The sequence below is a fragment of the Apium graveolens genome, chromosome 10 (genome assembly GCF_009905375.1).
Source record: "Apium graveolens cultivar Ventura chromosome 10, ASM990537v1, whole genome shotgun sequence".
Lineage (NCBI taxonomy): Eukaryota > Viridiplantae > Streptophyta > Magnoliopsida > Apiales > Apiaceae > Apium > Apium graveolens.
This window is the reverse complement of record NC_133656.1, coordinates 141,130,156-141,148,654: the sequence shown is the minus strand read 5'-3', so window position 1 is coordinate 141,148,654 and position 18,499 is coordinate 141,130,156.

Sequence of the window (18,499 nt, the reverse complement as noted above, 5' to 3'; positions counted from 1 at the left end):
TTGGAGTATCTTGTAACTTCATCTTTTCAACTTATATCTAGTTAATGATTATCTTATGCATGACAAAGATTTTCAGAAAAAACGTTGAGACAAGGTTAGATATATGAGATCACCTTGTAACGATATTTTTTTATACAGTTATAAACTGGAACCCTGTGTATATTATGCATGGAATAGGATTTCCAAGATTTTGAAAAGGATATATACATATATACTGATTATTTTATGACTTGGTCGCGTTAAGATATCAAACTTGGTTCATTTCTTCTTGACCAAGACTTTCATGAGTACTCTGAGAATGCTCATATATTGTAAATCATTATACATATTATTTTGGTGGGCTTGTTGCTCACCCTTGCTTTCTTCTTTCATCATACAACAACAGCTAAAAAAGATGAACAGGACCAAGCTCTCAATTCGCAAGCGGTTAGGAAACGTTCCGCAGTTTTTTGGAGGCGTTGATGCCGTTGTAGCTGAGATAGGAGCTACCAATAGGCTAGGCTTTCAAATTTTGATGTAACAGACTTATGTATATTTATGAATTGTAATAATGGCAAAGAATATGTAAATTTATTCAGAAACCCCTTTTGAGGTGTAATGACTTATAATTGTGGAATAAAAAAGACTTGTGTTATTTTTGGTATTCATCTCTGAGACTATAACTTATGGTGTATGTGTGTATATTGTGGGGTCATAGTACGCAATAGTTGGTTGTTTATTAAAATTGAGTGTTATTAAGGGAAATGGAACTCGTGACAACCCGAATCCTTGACCCCGGATTTGGGGGTGTTACAGAAATGGTATCATAGCTAAGTGTTGTGTATATGTTGTGTACTTGATGATTTCATGAACAAAATACCTTGGTAGATTTTACTTAGTGAAAATGTAGCACTCGACGGATAAGGTTAATAGTCCCGATGGATAAATCATTTTAGTCTCGACGGATGATGATTTATTATCCATCGAGTGAGTAGCTTATGTAACAATAAGTCTGTAGCACATTTCTGCATACACATTGTTTAGAATCGGTAGTAGTACTTAAGTCATGTTGACTGTAACTAGATATGCATAATAGGTTGATTAATTGTATATAGATGATGTCTTGTAATTCTGCATAAATGAAATGGAGTCAAGTGCCTGATTGCTACCCGACGGATGAACAACAATTGATTCGACAGATGATCAACCACTCGACGGATGATCAGAAACCCGACGGATAAAAAATTCAAATATCTGTTGACAGTGACAACAAAGTCACATGCGTCGAGTGTATGCAAATGAAATATGGTAGCCTATTCAACTGAGTTTTCGAGAACAAAGAAGTATTGCCATTTCCATACTATTATGAAGATATTCAAAGATGCTGGAATAGAGTAGTGAAGTAGCATTGTATTAGACTTGATAGTTTTTGTTTTATTATCTTGTTTTAATTACTTTGTAATCTTGGTGATATATAAACCAAGAAGCAGCAAATAGAACAGCAACTAAGTAACTAAAAAACCTAGCAACCAAAAGAGAAACATTTGTAAGCTGTACTCTTAGCATTTTTCTTGTTCTTAGTTGTTATCATTTTGTAAGCAGCTGTGAGCTTTTTGCACACAGAGTTCTCTCGATATATATTATATATCTCTGGTGGAATCATTCAAATCCACCATAAAGTTTTTAAAGACTCTTGTTTTTATTTACTTGTGTTTTGATTCATTTCAAGTAACTAGTCCGCATTCTGCCAATCAATTCACACATATATATAATTGAGTTAGAACAATTTTTATTCAAGAAAAAGTTTCAAGAATTCCATTCAACCCCCCTTTTGTAATTCTTGTTATATTGTTAAGGGACTAACAATTGGTATCAGAGCAAGCTCTTGTAGTACACAGAGTTTAAAGATCAAAACAACACAACAAGATGAACAAGAAGGATGTTGGAGTCAAGATTCCTTTTCTGGATAAAGATAATTACCATCATTGGAAGGTAAAGATGCATCTTCATTTGCTTTCTCAAGATGAGGCCTATGTGGACTGCATAGAAAGAGGCCCTCATGTACCAATGAGAGCTGCAACTGGCAATGAGTCATCTGTTCCCAAACCAAGGCATGAATGGTCTGATCCCGACATTGAACAAGTCAGGAAGGATAAAAAGGCCATGAATAGCCTGTTTAATGGAGTTGATGGTGATATATTTGACAACATTATCAACTACAAAACTGCCAAGGATGTTTGGGACACAATACAGATCATCTGTGATGGCACTGAGCAAGTTAGAGAAAAAAAGATGCAGCTACTGATTCAGTAATATGAGCATTTTCATAATGAAGAAAGTGAGTCACTCACTGACATTTTTAGTAGGTTTCAAAAACTGCTAAATGCTCCAAAATTGCATGGAAGGGTCTATCAGACAAAAGACTCTAATCTGAAATTCCTTAGATCGCTTCCAAAGGAATGGAAACCAATGACAGTCTCATTAAGAAACTTACAAGATTATAAAGAGTTTACTTTGGAGAGACTGTATGGCATCCTGAAAACATATGAGCTTGAAATAGAGCAAGATGAGAGGATGGAGAGAGGAAAGAAGAAAGGAGGGTCCATTGTACTAGTTGCTGAATTAGAGAAGGAGAAGGAGATGAAGATGGAAGCTGTTGAATCAACTTCAAGGGTCTGTGAGAACAAAGGCAAGGGGCTTGCAGTAGAAAGTGAAGATTCTTTGAGCCCAGATGACATGGAAGACATTGATGAACATTTAGCATTTCTTTCCAGAAGGTTTACCAAGCTCAAGTTCAAAAAGAACTTTGGAGCAGCCAAGCCAAATAGAAACATGGTGGATAAATCAAAATTCAAATGTTTCAAATGTGGCTTGGCAGGGCACTTTGCCAGTGAGTGTAGAAAGTCAGATTCAAGCAAGAAAAAGTTTGAGCCAGTGGATTATAAGCAAAAATACTTTGAGCTGCTCAAACAAAAGGAAAGGGCTTTCATTACACAAGAAAATGACTGGGCAGCAGATGGTCTGGATGAAGATGAAGATGTCAGCTATGTCAATCTAGCCCTAATGGCCAAGTCTGATGAAACAGAAACAAGCTCTTCAAGTAATCAGGTAATTACTACAACCCTTGCACATTTATCTAAAGCTGAATGTAATGATGCTATAAATGACATGTCTACAGAGTTATATCATTTGCGTGTTACACTTAAGTCTCTTACAAAAGAAAATGCTAAAATCAAAGAAAACAATTTGTTTTTGAGTGAGAGAAATAATGTGCTAGAGTCTCAGTTCATTGATTTTGAAAAATTAAGAATTGAGTGTAAGATTGCCAAGGAGGAATTAACTGAGTCCTTGAAGAAATAAGAAATTTTGAAGAAGCAGCTCGAGCGTGAATAGGAGGTGATTAAGGCATGGAAAACATCTAGAGATGTCCATGCTCAAATCACCAAAGTTCAAGGAATCTAGTCCTTCTGTGATGAAGCCTGGAAAAAGAACAAGGAGAAACTAGAACCAAATTTGGTGGATGGACTGCTAACGGATGTAGACTCGACGGATGATGAGGGTCATCCGTCGGATAACAAAAAGGATTATCCGTCGACTGATGCAAATCCTCATCCGTCGACTTTAAGCAAGCCTATCAGTAAAGCCAAACTTGTTAAGCTGAATGAAAAGTATGGATCTGTTTCCAAGAATTTTGTTTCAGGAGAATCGAGTCAAGTTAAGAAAGGGAAAAATGCTAATTTTGGTCACATGACTGTCAAACAGTTAAGTGACAGACTTGAAAAGATTGAGGTGAAAATAGAGGCTAAAAAGAAAAATAATATAAATAGTAAAGTAGAGATTAACAAACATAATAACTACAGACCTGATAAATATGCTCCTAGAAAAATCTGTGTCAACTGTGGTAGTGTAAATCATTTGTCTGTTAATTGCAAATCTGCCATGCCTACTTCCATGTCTGTGCCACCTCACTTTCACAACATGAATGCTATGGCTCCCATGCCTATGAATACTATTTCTACACAGAATATGAATGCACAGTTTGCTAATATGCCATTTGCACGTAATCCTTATTATGCTGCATTTAGTATGCCATAAATGCTATTTAGCATGCCATATTGGAATAATATGTTCACTAATAACATGCCATTCCCTGCTGATTAAAATATGCATAATAATTTTGTGGAAATGAATGGTTTCAAAGGCCCAACTCAAATGACTAAGGATGAATCTGATATCCCCAAGTCAAATGAGATAAAGCCTAAGAAACAGAAAAAGAAAGCTAACAAGGCAGGACCCAAGGAAACTTGGGTACCAAAATCAACTTGATTTGATTTTGATGTGTGCAGGGAAATAGAAATAATCTTTGGTACTTGGATAGTGGTTGTTCAAGACACATGACTGGTGATTCTACCCTGCTCACGGAGTTTAAGGAGAGAGCTGGCCCAAGTATTACTTTTGGAGATGACAGCAAAGGTTATACTGTGGGATATGGCTTGATTTCAAAGGACAATGTCATCATTGAGGAGGTTGCCTTAGTGGATGGTCTCAAACACAACTTGTTGAGTATCACCCAGCTTTGTGATAAAGGCAACTCAGTAACTTTCAACTCAGAAGCCTGTGTTGTAACTAACAAAATGAGCAACAAAGTGGTTCTCACTGGTGTGAGAAAGAGAAATGTGTACTTAGATGACTTCAACTCATCTAATGCAGAATTTGTTACTTGTCTTCTTAGTAAAGCAAGTCAGGATGAAAGTTGGCTATGGCACAAGAAGCTATCCCATCTAAACTTCAAGACCATGAATGAGCTAGTAAAGAAAGAACTGGTTAGAGGCATTCCTCTAGTGGAGTTTTCTAAGGATGGACTGTGTGATGCCTGCCAAAAAGGGAAGCAGATTAAAGCATCATTCAGGAAGAAACTTGATTCAACAATTGAAGAACCTTTGCAACTGCTACACATGGATTTGTTTGGACCAGTCAATGTGGTGTCCATTTCAAGGAAAAGATTTTGCTTAGTAATTGTAGATTATTTCTCAAAGTTCTCTTGGACATATTTCCTAAAGTCTAAAGATGAGGCTAGTGAAATCATCACCAATCACATAAGGCAAGTCAATAATCATCATGATTTCAAAGTTAGAAGAATTAGGAGTGACAATGGAACTGAGTTCAAGAATTCTGTCATGAGAGCATTTTGTGAGGAAGATGGGATTCTGCATGAGTTTTCAGCAGCAAGAACTCCACAACAGAATGAAGTAGTGGAAACGAAGAACAGATCTCTTATTGAAGCTGCCAGGACAATACTTGAAGAATCTAAACTACCAACATATTTCTGGGCTGAGGCTGTAATACTGCATGCTACACTCAGAATATTTCCCTGATTAATCAAGCAAGATGCATGACTCCCTATCAATTGTTCAAGAACAAGAAGCCAACTCTAAACTTTCTTCATGTCTTTGGCTGCAAATGCTATATTCTGAGAAATCAAACTGATCAAAATGGGAAGTTTGATGCTAAAGCAGATGAAGGAATTTTTGTTGGATATGTTGTTGGTAAAGCATATAGAGTCTACAATCTAAGAACCAACATTATTGTGGAATCAATACATGTTGTATTTGATGATAAAAAGATTGAAGGACTTCAAGATGGAGATTACCATGAGAGCCTCAAATTTGACCATGAGAGCCTCAAATCAAGAAACAATATCAAAGGATAATGCAGAAAAATCTACTACCAGTGAAGCACAAAACTCAACATCTGTCGAATTGTAAAATGCTTCATCCGTCGGGAGACAATCTGCCTTATCCGTCGGAAGGCAACCTGTTTCATCCGTCGGTACTCAAAATTCACTATCCGTCGGGTTATCAAGAAAAGCAGGAAGTTAAGATAGATCACCTATAGAAAGTTCCCCTTTCTCAAATCAAAGATCCACAAACTCAGGGGGAGTTTCCAACAATCAAAACTCAATCACACATCAAGACAACAATGAGGCCTCTTCATCAAGAGCTAATCTACCTCAACAAAGGAAATGGACAAAAGATCACCCATTTGAGCTCATAATTGGTGATGTTTCTTCTAGAGTTCAAACCAGGAGAGCAACTCAAGAAGAATGTCTATATAGCAGCTTTCTTTCCAAAGAAGAACCAAAGAAGGTAGAAGAAGCTTTATTGGATCCTGATTGGATTTTAGCTATGCAGGAGGAGCTAAACCAATTTGAAAGGAATAATGTATGTAAGCTGGTACCCAAGCCTAAAGGAAAGAATTCAATAGACATCAAATGGGTATTCAGAAACAAGATGGATGAAAATGGCATAGTAGTCAGGAGCAAAGATAAATTGGTTGCTAAGGGCTATTGTCAACAAGAAGGAATAGATTTTGATGAAACATTTTCTCCTGTTGCAAGACTTGAACCCATCAGAATTTTCTTAGCCTATGCAGCCCATGCCAATTTTAAGGTCTATCAAATGGATGTCAAAAGTGCCTTTCTGAATGGATATTTGGAGGAGGAAGTCTATGTCAGTCAGCCCCCTGGTTTTGAAGATCCAAATTTTCCAGATCAGGTCTACTATCTTTTGAAAGCACTTTATGGACTAATGCAAGCACCTAGAGCCTGGTATGATACTTTACCAAAGTTCCTTTTAGAAAATCATTTCACAAGAGGTACTGTAGATAAAACTTTATTCTTTAGAAATGTTAATGGCTCTAGTATACTTGTTCAAATTTATGTAGATGACATTATTTTTGGCTCTACAGATGAGAAACTTTGCAAAAAGTTTGCCAAATTGATGCAAAGTAAGTACGAAATGAATATGATAGGAGAACTAACTTACTTTCTTGGTTTACAAGTTAAGCAAGTTAGTGATGGAATATTCATTAGTCAAACTAAATATATTTTTGATCTTTTAAAGAAGATTGATCTAGTGGATTGCACATCTGCAAAAACTCCCATGGCCACTGCAACTAAACTTGAATTAAACACTACTGAAAAGTCTGTGGATATTTCAAGTTATAGGGGCATGGTTGGCTCACTTATGTACTTAACAACTAGTAGGCCAGATATAATGTTTGTTACATGTTTATGTGCTAGATTTCAGGCTGATCCTAGAGAATCTCACTTAGTAGCTATTAAGAGAAATTTCAGATATCTCAAGGGAACACCAAAACTTGGCATTTGGTACCCTAGAGATTCTGGTTTTGATCTAACTGGTTATTCAGATGTAGATTATGCAGGTTGTAGAATTGATAGAAAAAGTACAATAGGAACCTGTCAATTTCTAGGAAACAAGCTTGTGTCCTGGTTCAGTAAAAAGCAAAATTCAGTTTCAACGTCTACAGCTGAAGCTGAATATATTGCTGCTAGCAGTTGCTGTGCACAGATTTTATGGATGAAAAATCAATTGCTAGACTATGGTTTGCAAGTTGAGAGGATTCCTATTTTCTGTGATAACACAAGTGCAATTTCCATCACTGAAAATCCAGTACAACATTCAAGAACAAAAACATAGATATCAAGTACCACTTCATAAGGGAACATGTAATGAATGGTACTGTGGAACTACATTTTGTTCCAAGTGAGAAGCAGCTTGCAGATATCTTTACCAAGCCACTGGATGAATCCACCTTTACAAGGTTGGTAAGTGAGTTAGGTATGCTTAATTATTATTAAATCTTTGTGAGATAATTTGCTAGTTGTAAAGCAGCCAGAAATTTAGTTGATTTTTCAGTCTTGGATGAAATTTTGGCTAAGTCAAAATTTGCATCTCGACGGATGATCCTTATCCATCGAGTTTGATCATCCGTCGGTATACTATTTGTTAATAAAAATCAATTACTTTTCTGGAATATTTTATGACACGGCGGATAACAGTTTATCCTCATCCGTCGAATTGTCTTAATCTCAGCCGTTAATTCCCTGCACATTATCCATCGAGTATACTTACAGTTTATAAGCATAACACGACGGATAGTGGGTGGAATTTTCACAGTTTATTTTTTAAATCGGCTAGTTTAGGCAATTTTCATTGGTTACTTTATTTTACTTTATTATTATTAACAGTTAATTTTGAGACAGTATAAAAGCCTATTTCATTTCATTGCTCTTCTTTTATCATTCTCAAATCAACTGCTCAAATTTCTTTCTCTCTCAAAGCATTTACTCTCTCTCTCTCTCTCTTTCTCTCTCTCTCTTCAAGCTTTTATTCTCTAACAATGGCTCCAGTTGTCAAGATTATGTCTCAAACTGGGTTAATTTATGAGAAGAACAATTTCACTGCATTAGTAAACAAGGGTATTTAGCAATCAGGTGACTATCACAAGATGATGGACTTGGTGAAGAATTGCAAGCTTAGCCATGCCATGCTGGAATCTCCCACAATCTTTTGTGAAGTTATTGAAGAGATGTGGACCTCTGCTATATACAACTCAACAGATAAGACCATCACTCTAACCATTAAAGGTAAAGAATTCTGTATCAATAGTGATGTTATAAAAGCATGTTTCAAGATTCCTGATAACACTGTGACCTCACCACACACTGACACTGATATAATCAATATGCTTAATTCCATGAACTATGCACTTTCTACTTCTAAGTTAAGTGATATTAGGAGAATGGGTCTTAGGAAGGAATGGAATTTTATGTGTGATGTAGTGACTAAAGTATTTTCAGGTAAAATCAGTAATTTTGATTCAGTTAATATCTTCATGCTTAACATGCTCTACATGCTAGTTACAGATAAATTCTATAATTTCAGTGACCTTGTTTTGTTTGAGTTGGGTTTTAAACTAGGAGAGTTAAATAAGAGAGGTAAAAATGTGTATTATGCTAGATTCTTTATGATGTTAGCTAACCATCTCTCTGAGAATATTGTGCTTGAGAACCCCAACAATAAATTAGATTGTTGGGTTCAAGAGAGAAGGCTCATTGCAGATTTGAACAGGGCCAATCATCACAAGGAGTGCCACTGTTCTATTTCTCTGTAATGGAAGCACCTCAGGTAAGTGAGGTAAGTTCATTTATCCCTACCACTATTCCAACCTCACAAATTTCTTTGAGTTCAAGTGTGGCTATGGCAACTGTGTCAATGACCCAACAGTTGCCTACCCAAGCTACCAAACCTGCAAATATTTCAAAATTCAAATAAAAAAAGCCCCCTCTGGTATCTCTCAAAAGATACCAGTTGCAAAATTCACCAAAACCAAAGAGGGGAGTGTGTAGGTGGGTAAGTCAGGTGAGGGAAGGGATGAACATCAAAGAAACCCTAAGGATAAGGATGGAAAGGTGAGTGGTTCCCAGCCTAGCCACACTGCAGTTTCCCAACAAACTACAGTGCTTAAAAAGGATAATAGCTCATTTCTAGCTGCATCCTCCCAAAAGGATGTAGTTATTGAACAAAGCTCTCAACCAAGAGCACAGGCCATGAGGGTTAGGGACACAAGCTCACCCCAAACTTATGCCAGAAAGAAGAAATCTAAAACCCTTGGGGATGCACAGGGTACAAACACTGTGCAAACTGGTGGTAAAGACACGGTCACTGCACCTTCACAAATTCATCTTGATGTGACTCCAATAAATGTGGAGTCACAGCCAAAATCTCTAGTAATAGAAGCACCTCAAACACCAAACTCACCCACAAACTCACTGTATGTGGATATGATAAACACATCAATTTCTAATTCCCCTTCTTTAACTTTGTCGGGGAAGCCAAAATCTAGTGCAAGTGAGCATCATCTTTTAGATGATTTGTTGGCTCACTTGCCAATTCTTTCAGAAACTGTTGAATCATCTGTGCCCAAAATATCTTCAATCAGCACAGAGTCCACAATAGTTTCTATTCCTAGTTCATTCATTTATACTCTCTCGATGGATATTATTCATCCGTCAAGTAGTGATTGTATCCCGACGGATAAGCTTAACAGCAGTTATCCATCGAATAGCCAAACCACTCACCCGATGGGTATCACTCATCCGTCGAGTATCTCTGCAAAGCTTCAAACTTAATTTATTTCTAGTGTAGAAGATTTAGTGGTTGCACAGTCACTATTAGGATTGAGAGAGAAGAGTGTTTTGAGTGAGAGTCTGGGTTGCTCCCAGGAAAAAGGAGAGGAAATGAGTGAAATTATGCAATCCACTTCTTAAGGATTGGCAAAAGAAAGTGAGAGGAGTCCCACCTTAGATGGTGAAGGTGAGGGTGTGAGGTTGGGGAGCCAGCGTGAGACCCTGATGCAACAAAAGAGAGAAAACGAGAGAAATGCAGGTACTGGAGCTATAAGGATGGATGTCATTATTAGTGAGTCAACGAATATCCAGGATGCAGATAGGGAGGGACTATCTCAGCAACCTCAAGCTGTTATAGATTCCATCTCCCTTGATGCTGAGGCATTTACTCATCATGTTCTAGCTTATCAACTTCTAGCTGAACAGGGCAATGACAATGCAGAAAGGATGTTCAATCTGGTGCATACCATACAGTCTATGCTAAGAGCCAAGGATGCCATCACAGCTTTGCCCTCTACAGCTGGTGATGTGGATTATGAGACTGATGGTTCAGCTGATTTCTTTGGTAATGAAAGTGGAGATAGTGAAGATGAAGTAATGGACATAGGGGGAGAAGTAGGTTCCAGTTCAAGATCAGGTATGCCATCATGGGCATTTTCAAAGCACTGTGATGAGCACTACTTCAAGACAACCCTAATCCAACTAATCAATCAAACATACACTGCTCTTCAAACCACTACAAATGCCAGCACCAAGAAGCTCCTTCAGGCACATCTAGCCTCCCTGCAACTTTAACAAATCCAAGGCTTCCAACATGTTAGGGATGTAAACACCATCAAGGGTGACATTGATGAGATGGAGAAGGCCATTTCAGACAAGATGGATTCTAAGCTTCCAGAAGCCACAATGCTTGATATCAAAAGGCAATTAAGGAAAAATTCTGATCTTGCAACCAAGATAGATGCCTTGGATACAAGAATGTCAACCATGGAAGCATCTTTAACAGCCATTCATCTTCATCAAGCCCAATAGACAGATATACTTCAAAAATTGGTGGTTGCTCAAACCCCCTCCTCTAATCAACTTGATGATAACAAAAAGGGGGAGAAAGGACCAAGTGAGGGGAGAAGCTTCAAATTCATATCAGTAAAGTCATTGTGCCTTCGATTACTATCTCAAAGCCACCAGTTACAAACAGTATAGATCTGATAAATGCAGCAGCAGCCAACTTTAGAGCAGCTGAAAAGAAGAAGTCGAGTCCACTCAACTGGGAGAAGATTGATGAGGATATACAAAAGAAGTTTTAACTAGTCAAGGAGCCAGTAAAGTCAGCCATCCATCATTCTCAAGTCAGGTAAATTTTTGAGAATTAGATGAGCATGAACTATCTGGAAAGAGGACAGTCATCCTGCATCAAATCTCCAAAGGCTGAAATAATTCTGAAACCAAGGGTGAATTATCCAAAATCATCATTGAAGAACCCTTTGGATACTGTGTATGAGATACCTAAGCCTGATGAAAAGAAGCTTCTGTCAAGGTCAATTGCTTTCTACAAAGATCCAGCTGATTTAGCTTTGAAAAAGAGAATTGCTAAAGTTTTCAGGAATGGGAAAGAAATTTGTGTGGTGGCTGGTCATCCTCAATTTGCTCAAGCAAAGAGAGAAGAAAAGGCTAGATTGAAACAGGAAAAGAAGCAAGCTGTTCTAGATGCCAAAAAGGCTAAATAAAAGAAAGAGCAGATTGCTATCTTGGCCAAGCTACATGCTGTAAATTCATCACAACAAATCTCTGCTCAGCCATCTGAAATCATTGAATCACAAGATCCAAAAAAGCAAGTTGAACAACAGAAGAAAGCTCCAAGAATCAAGGAATTGGCTAAAAGAACCAAAAGGAAACTGGACATTGTTGATAAGGAATTGGAGAATCAGTTTCCCAAGAAATCCACTCCAACTACAACTCAAGCATCAAAGCCCTCTGTGGTATTTGAAGATATCAAAGTGGTGGATCCCTACAGGAACATTCATGGTGAACCCATTGTACCTAAGGATTAGCCAATAGAATGGGAGAACCTACCAATTCCTGACTTCAATTTTCCAATCCTTAGCAAGCCAAAAAGAACAAAGTCAAGAGCAGTCAAGAAAGTGAAGCTGTCACCTCTCAAATCCAAATCTCTAGTCAAAGCTCAATCTAAAGCCAATAAGGGAGATTACCTGTACCTGTGTGACATCAAGGAGTTTTCTGATTTAAACCTCTATCTGGATGAACTAGATGAAGTGAGAGGAATTGATGCATACAGAAACCTACCTGAAAGGTTAGTGTTCAAGTACAAGGGAGGAAAGGAGATTCAGTGGCCACTTCACAGGATCCTTTAAGAAAGCCAAGTTGTACTGATCAAGGTTTATTCATCTTTCAAAAAGAAATTTGGGTTCAATGTTACTGCAAGAAGATTGGTACTGAAGAAGATTGAAGAACTAAGGAGTGTTAGAGCTAAAGATGCATTCCCAAAGACTCTAATTATCCCCTACACAGGGAAAAGAGTGCATCTAAGGCCCTACTGGCTGATGAAGTTCATGGATGACAAAGGAGTGAGAAGATTTTTCAGATTAGAAGACCAATTGAGCATCTCTAGAAATGAGACTCTCTTGGAAATGCAAGAAAAACTAGATCTCTCAGAATCTGATGAACTGGAATTCCACAGGCAGCTCCAAAATTAGATTGAAGAAAACAATAGAAAGCTTGGAAAGAGATTTAGACCTTCAAGGAAGTAGATAAATCTGCTCAGGCTAGAGGAGCATCTTGAAAATGACTGTGAGCTAATCTTTGTACATTTTGTTAACTAAAGCACTTTTCAGTATTATCTACTTTCTCTTAAAGTTGTATTTTTAGGGTGTTTTGTTATCATCAAGTTTCTCTTAATTTATGGCTACAATTCCAGTAGACATAAATTGGGGGAGATTGTTGTGTATATGTTATGTACTTGATGATTTCATAAACAAAACACCTTGGTAGATTTTACTTAGTGAAAATGTAGCACTCGACGGATAAGGTTAATAGTACCGATGGATAAATCATTTTAGTCTCGACGGATGATGATTTATTATCCATCGAGTGAGTAGCTTATGTAACAATAAGTCTGTAGCATATTCTACATACACATTGTTTAGAATCTGTAGTAGTACTTAAGTCATGTTGACTGTAACTAGATATGTAGAATAGGTTGATTAATTGCACATAGATGATGTCTTTTAATTCTGCATAAATGAAATTGAGTCAAGTGCCTGATTGCTACCCGACGGATGAACAATAATTGATTCAACGGATGAACAACAATTGATTCGACGGATGATCATAAACCCGATGGATAAAGAATCAAATATCTGTTGACAGTGACAACACAGTCACATGCGTCGAGTGTATGCAAATGAAATGTGGTAGCCTATTCAACTGGGTTTTCGAGAACAAAGAAGCATTTCCATTTCTATGCTATTATGAAGATATTCAAAGATGCTGGAATAGAGTAATGAAGTAGCATTGTATTAGACTTGATAGTTTTTGTTTTATTATCTTGTTTTAATTACTTTGTAATCTTGGTGATATATAAACCAAGAAGTAGCAAATAGAACAACAACTAAGTAACTAAGAAACCTGGCAACCAAGAGAGAAACATTTGTAAGTTGTACTCTTAGCATTTCTCTTGTTCTTAGTTGTTATCATTTTGTAAGCAGCTGTGAGCTTTGTGCATACAGAGTTCTCTCGATATATATTATATATCTCTGGTGGAATCATTCAAATCCACCAGAAAGTTTTTAAAGACTCTTGTTTTTAATTACTTGTGTTTTGATTCATTTCAAGTAACTATTTCGCATTCTTCCAATCAATTCACACATATATATAATTGAGTTAGAACAATTTTTATTCAAGAAAAAGTTTCAAGAATTCCATTCAACCCCCCTTCTGTAATTCTTGTTATATTGTTAAGGGACTAACACTAAGCGTTATGAACTTCAGAGATGATGCGACGTTAAGATAAGAAGTTCACTAAGATAATAAGAAGTCTTTGCAAGTTTATAGTCAGACTACCTAACGTAGTACTGACAGTTAAAACCCTTATGGGAACCCTTATAAATATCGTGATAGAAGCGTAGTTCGTTATCGTATATGGTAGTGGGACTCAGAACCCTGAAGTTCAAGAGCAATAATATGATGATGTTTTACTACATATTGGGGATCAGATTTTGGATCCAATGGAGCACCCTAGCAAGGGACCAGATGATGTTCATATTAATGATGTAATGATTAAGGATGTTATCCTAGAAAGGATTATTGCTGAGGAGGATCTCGTGAAGGCTCCTAACAAGACTGAAGATATGATTGCTAAGGAATAAATGACCGTAGTCCGGGTGACTACCAGAGATAGGATTGGTCGGTTACTACTGTAGGTTCGTTCAAGTTTGCAAAGATCGCAGCCCCTGTAACGCGGCTTACTCGTAAGACTAAGAAGTTTTAATGGACAGAGAAATGCGAGAACAGCTTCCAAGAACTGAAGCAAAGATTGGTGACGGCCCCTATGTTGGCGTTGCCGGATGGAAAAGGAGATTTTGTGAATTGTAGTGACGCTTCGCATAAGGAATTAGGGTGCTTCTTATATAGCACGGCAAGGTAATCGCGTATGCGTCAAGACAATTAAGGGAATATAAAATTCGCTATCCCCCCATGATCTTGAGCTCATGGCAATAGTTTTACCCTAAATATTGGAGGCACTACTTGTATGGAGAGAAGTGCAAGATTTACGCAAACCCCAAGAGCTCAAGTATATTTTTACGTAGAAAGAGCTCAACATGCGCCATAGGAGGTGGTTAGAGCTAATCAAGGATTATGATTATGAGATTATTTATCATACAGGGAAAGCCAATATGGTGGCTAACGCCCTTAGTAGAAAGGAGATACTCAAGATGATAATGTATTTGGGAGATTTGATAAGAGATTTTGAGAAAATGGAAATAAAAGTGAAGGTAACCGGAGCCGGTACTGAAAAGCTGTTTGAGATTGTAATGCAGCCCGAACTATTGGAAAATATCATATTGTGCCAAGAAAAAGTGATGAATGAAGGTAGAGAGCCAATGAATAGAGAAGAGATTAATACCGAGAAAGATGATAAGGGAATAATGAGGTATTCCTACAGAATTTGGGTTCCAAATGTATAAGAGAATAAATATGAGATCTTAGATAAAAGCCATAGTTTGAGGAATAAGATTTAGGGCAAACCCTGAATGTGATAGTCAGGGAGGTCGCCATCAAGAAAGAGGAACCCCTAACATAATGAAGTGGAAAACAAGGATTTTAACGTATATGATAACCCCGATTAGGGGAGAAGGATGAAACATTTCATACTGAGAAAACAGAAGTCGAGTAAGATAGGGAGAACCAGGATGGTACTCCTATGGGGCAATTCATGGACATGCCTAAAAAAACTTATACTTTTATCCCCAACCACCACCCTGAAGGAACAATGTGGTGGGAAATTCTTTCAGGACCTTTAAGTCGCTAAGCTCTCAGAGTTCCAAGGAACAAGTTGACACAGTCGAGGCAAGAGCCTGGCTAAAGAAAATAGAGGAATCATTTGAGATTTTAAATGATTGACGAAGCACAAAAGACAGCTTTTCCACTTACCTTCCTAAGAGAGAGGCAACCCGCTGGTAGAAGGCTAAGAAAGATAGAGAGATAGTGTAGAAGTTTTAAAACCAGGCCAGAGACGGACAAATATGATGAATCATGAATCTAGGTTGTGAAAGTCGTCAAGATTCGTCTGAAGGACACGAATCCATAATGACGGGATGTTTGAAATCAACGCTTATGTTGTGTTAGTTCATGAAATGGTTTAATAGAAATGAAATTAAAAGACTGAAGGGACAAGGAGTATAAAGGAAATAGAGTTGAGAAGCAATAAGGGAGTTAGGTATGTGAAATCCTAAAGAACCCTAGCAATAAATAAAGAGAAGTGTGTCATCATCAGCACGATGGTGACGGATCATGAGATAAATTCAAGGTTTGAAGGTGTACGCGATATGTATAATTAATCCCCTTTAAGTTGAGAGTATTTGATGAAACTTTGAGATAGACCGATGGATTAATAAGGAAAAACGGATGGACTGAGGATATAGGATAACAAGAAATTAGGAAAATGGGATGAAGTGACCTTCAAGAATGTGAAGTGTATGTAAGACCGGTGGCTTGATACCTAGAAAAAGGAGAAGCCAGGTATAAGAGATATCCCAATATTGAGATGATGGTTGAGATAAATAATGGAGATAAATGAATAGTTAGAACTAAAAAGTTCACATTGAACACAACCAATATCTTCCAGAACATCCATGTTATCATTACTAAATCAGGAAATAAAAGCGGATAATCATTGTTATCTTTTGGAGGCCATATGGATTGACCTCAACTTGAATAAGGATGCTATTGTGAAATTGGTATAGACTATCGAGGTGGGAATGATTGAATAAGATACCCTTATTAGGGATATATGACTTGATTTATCCATGGAAGGATGTAAGTACCTTTTTAAAGGTGGAATTAAGGATATAACCTCGATAACTTGAGATGAACCTAGGGGAATGCATAAGGTTGACATTACACCATTAATAAAGACAGTATGAGTGTCGAAGTATGAATTGGGGAGAATTAAAGTAACAACAATTTTTAAAGATCAGTGGAGAAAGTTTTCAGAACTATATAGACAATGGTTCTAGTATTAGTAAATGGTATCTTGATATGCCCTGTACCTAGGGTGTACATGATGAAGGATTTAAGGATAACATTAAAGATTTTACAAGGAGAAAGGTAATATTCAAAGTTCTCAAGAATAGAAATTTTGATAAAGGAAATATGATGTAATATAATAATGCCAGGTGGGGCACGTGTTGAACCATAAGAAAGTATAGGTCAGCCCGATGAAGGTTGAGATTGGTGTAAACAAGAAGGACCCAAGATAAGAGACGTCCTAAGTATGATCGAGAGTTAGTCGTGACAATGTTAACCTCTAAAGACCAAGACAATAACTTTTGGAAAAATGGTGTTATTTTTTTTCTCACCAAAGCATAAGGAAGAGCATTTTCCTTATGAACTAACACAACATAAGCGTTGATTATAAGCGTTGATTTCAAACATCCCGTCATTATGGACCACCTTCAACTAAATTTGAACCACCTTCAACTAAATTTTCTACCTCAATTCCAGTCACTGCTAGAAAGGAAGTAGTATCAGTACGCTGTGTGGCACCCTCCAAAACCAGGTCAGAAGTTTGGGGTCCACAACATATATACAATATATAAACCTATATAGGAAATATTATTTGCAATGACCCTGTTTCACATAACCACGGATCGCAACAGGTTAAAGTATGAAAACAAGCCACAATCTTAACCTTTATTACAATGTACCAAATCCCAACTAATTTAACTTACAATTGGTAATAAAATCATTCTTACAATCTGACTATCTCTCTACCGCATGAAGCCTTTGCTAGCTCGATCCAACTCAATTGGAACCTTAGCCCGCACTTTGGACTGAGGAACTTCACTATCATCCATATTCTTTTCAACTGTAAAATATATAAAAGAATCGTAAGGGTGAGCTAACTAGCTCAGCAAGTCTTAAGGGATAACTAAGGTTAAACAATAATCAAATGAAATGATTCGGAGGAATCAAGTTTCTTTTTAACTAAGCATTAGAATTGGATATTCATTTTAAGTTTTAAAACAAAACCAAGGTTAGGCTGCTGATCAGTCACGCACTAACCCCGAGCGAAGCACACAGCTCTGCTCTACGAACTAGATCCAAGGCACACATTGGCCTAATTCGACCACGAATCTAGTCTGGCCACGAATCTGGTCCACATTAAGAAAACTATCCAATTCTAAAACAATTTAGTGTAATAAACAATGTAATTCAATAAGCAAGATCATAATCAGCAGTGATAAAGCATTGGTACACAAGCGTAATGCAATTCTTGAGTATCACAAGGGTATATCAGGGTATGTATAAGAAACGGTTTCCAGTTTGTAAAGGATCAGGTATTAGACCAGTAATGATTTTTCCAGGTATAATTCTTTGATGTTATAAAGAATGGTTGGAGTATAAAAGTTTCTGTGTTTTTAAACAATTTTGTTCCAGTATTTGGTGTTTGGTGGTTATACATTTGAGGTGTAGTATCATATTTGTGTGGTTTAGTGTCTGAGGATCAACAAATGATGGTTTACAAAGAATAAGGCTTAGGGCTCAAGATCAAGAAAAATCAGGGTTCAAAGTTAAATAGTTTATAGCGCTTACATTATAAAAATGGAGTTATTTTGATTAATAGCGACATGTTATGAAACAGTTCGAAAATATTGGCAATATATCTTGAAGAAAAGTCCAGAAGTACTTGCCTTACAGGGCTTTACAACTATTACTGATTAATTCTGAGCCGACTTTGTCGCTCAGGCTTTAACGTCCAATCACTAGATCCCATTGGATTCAACTTTG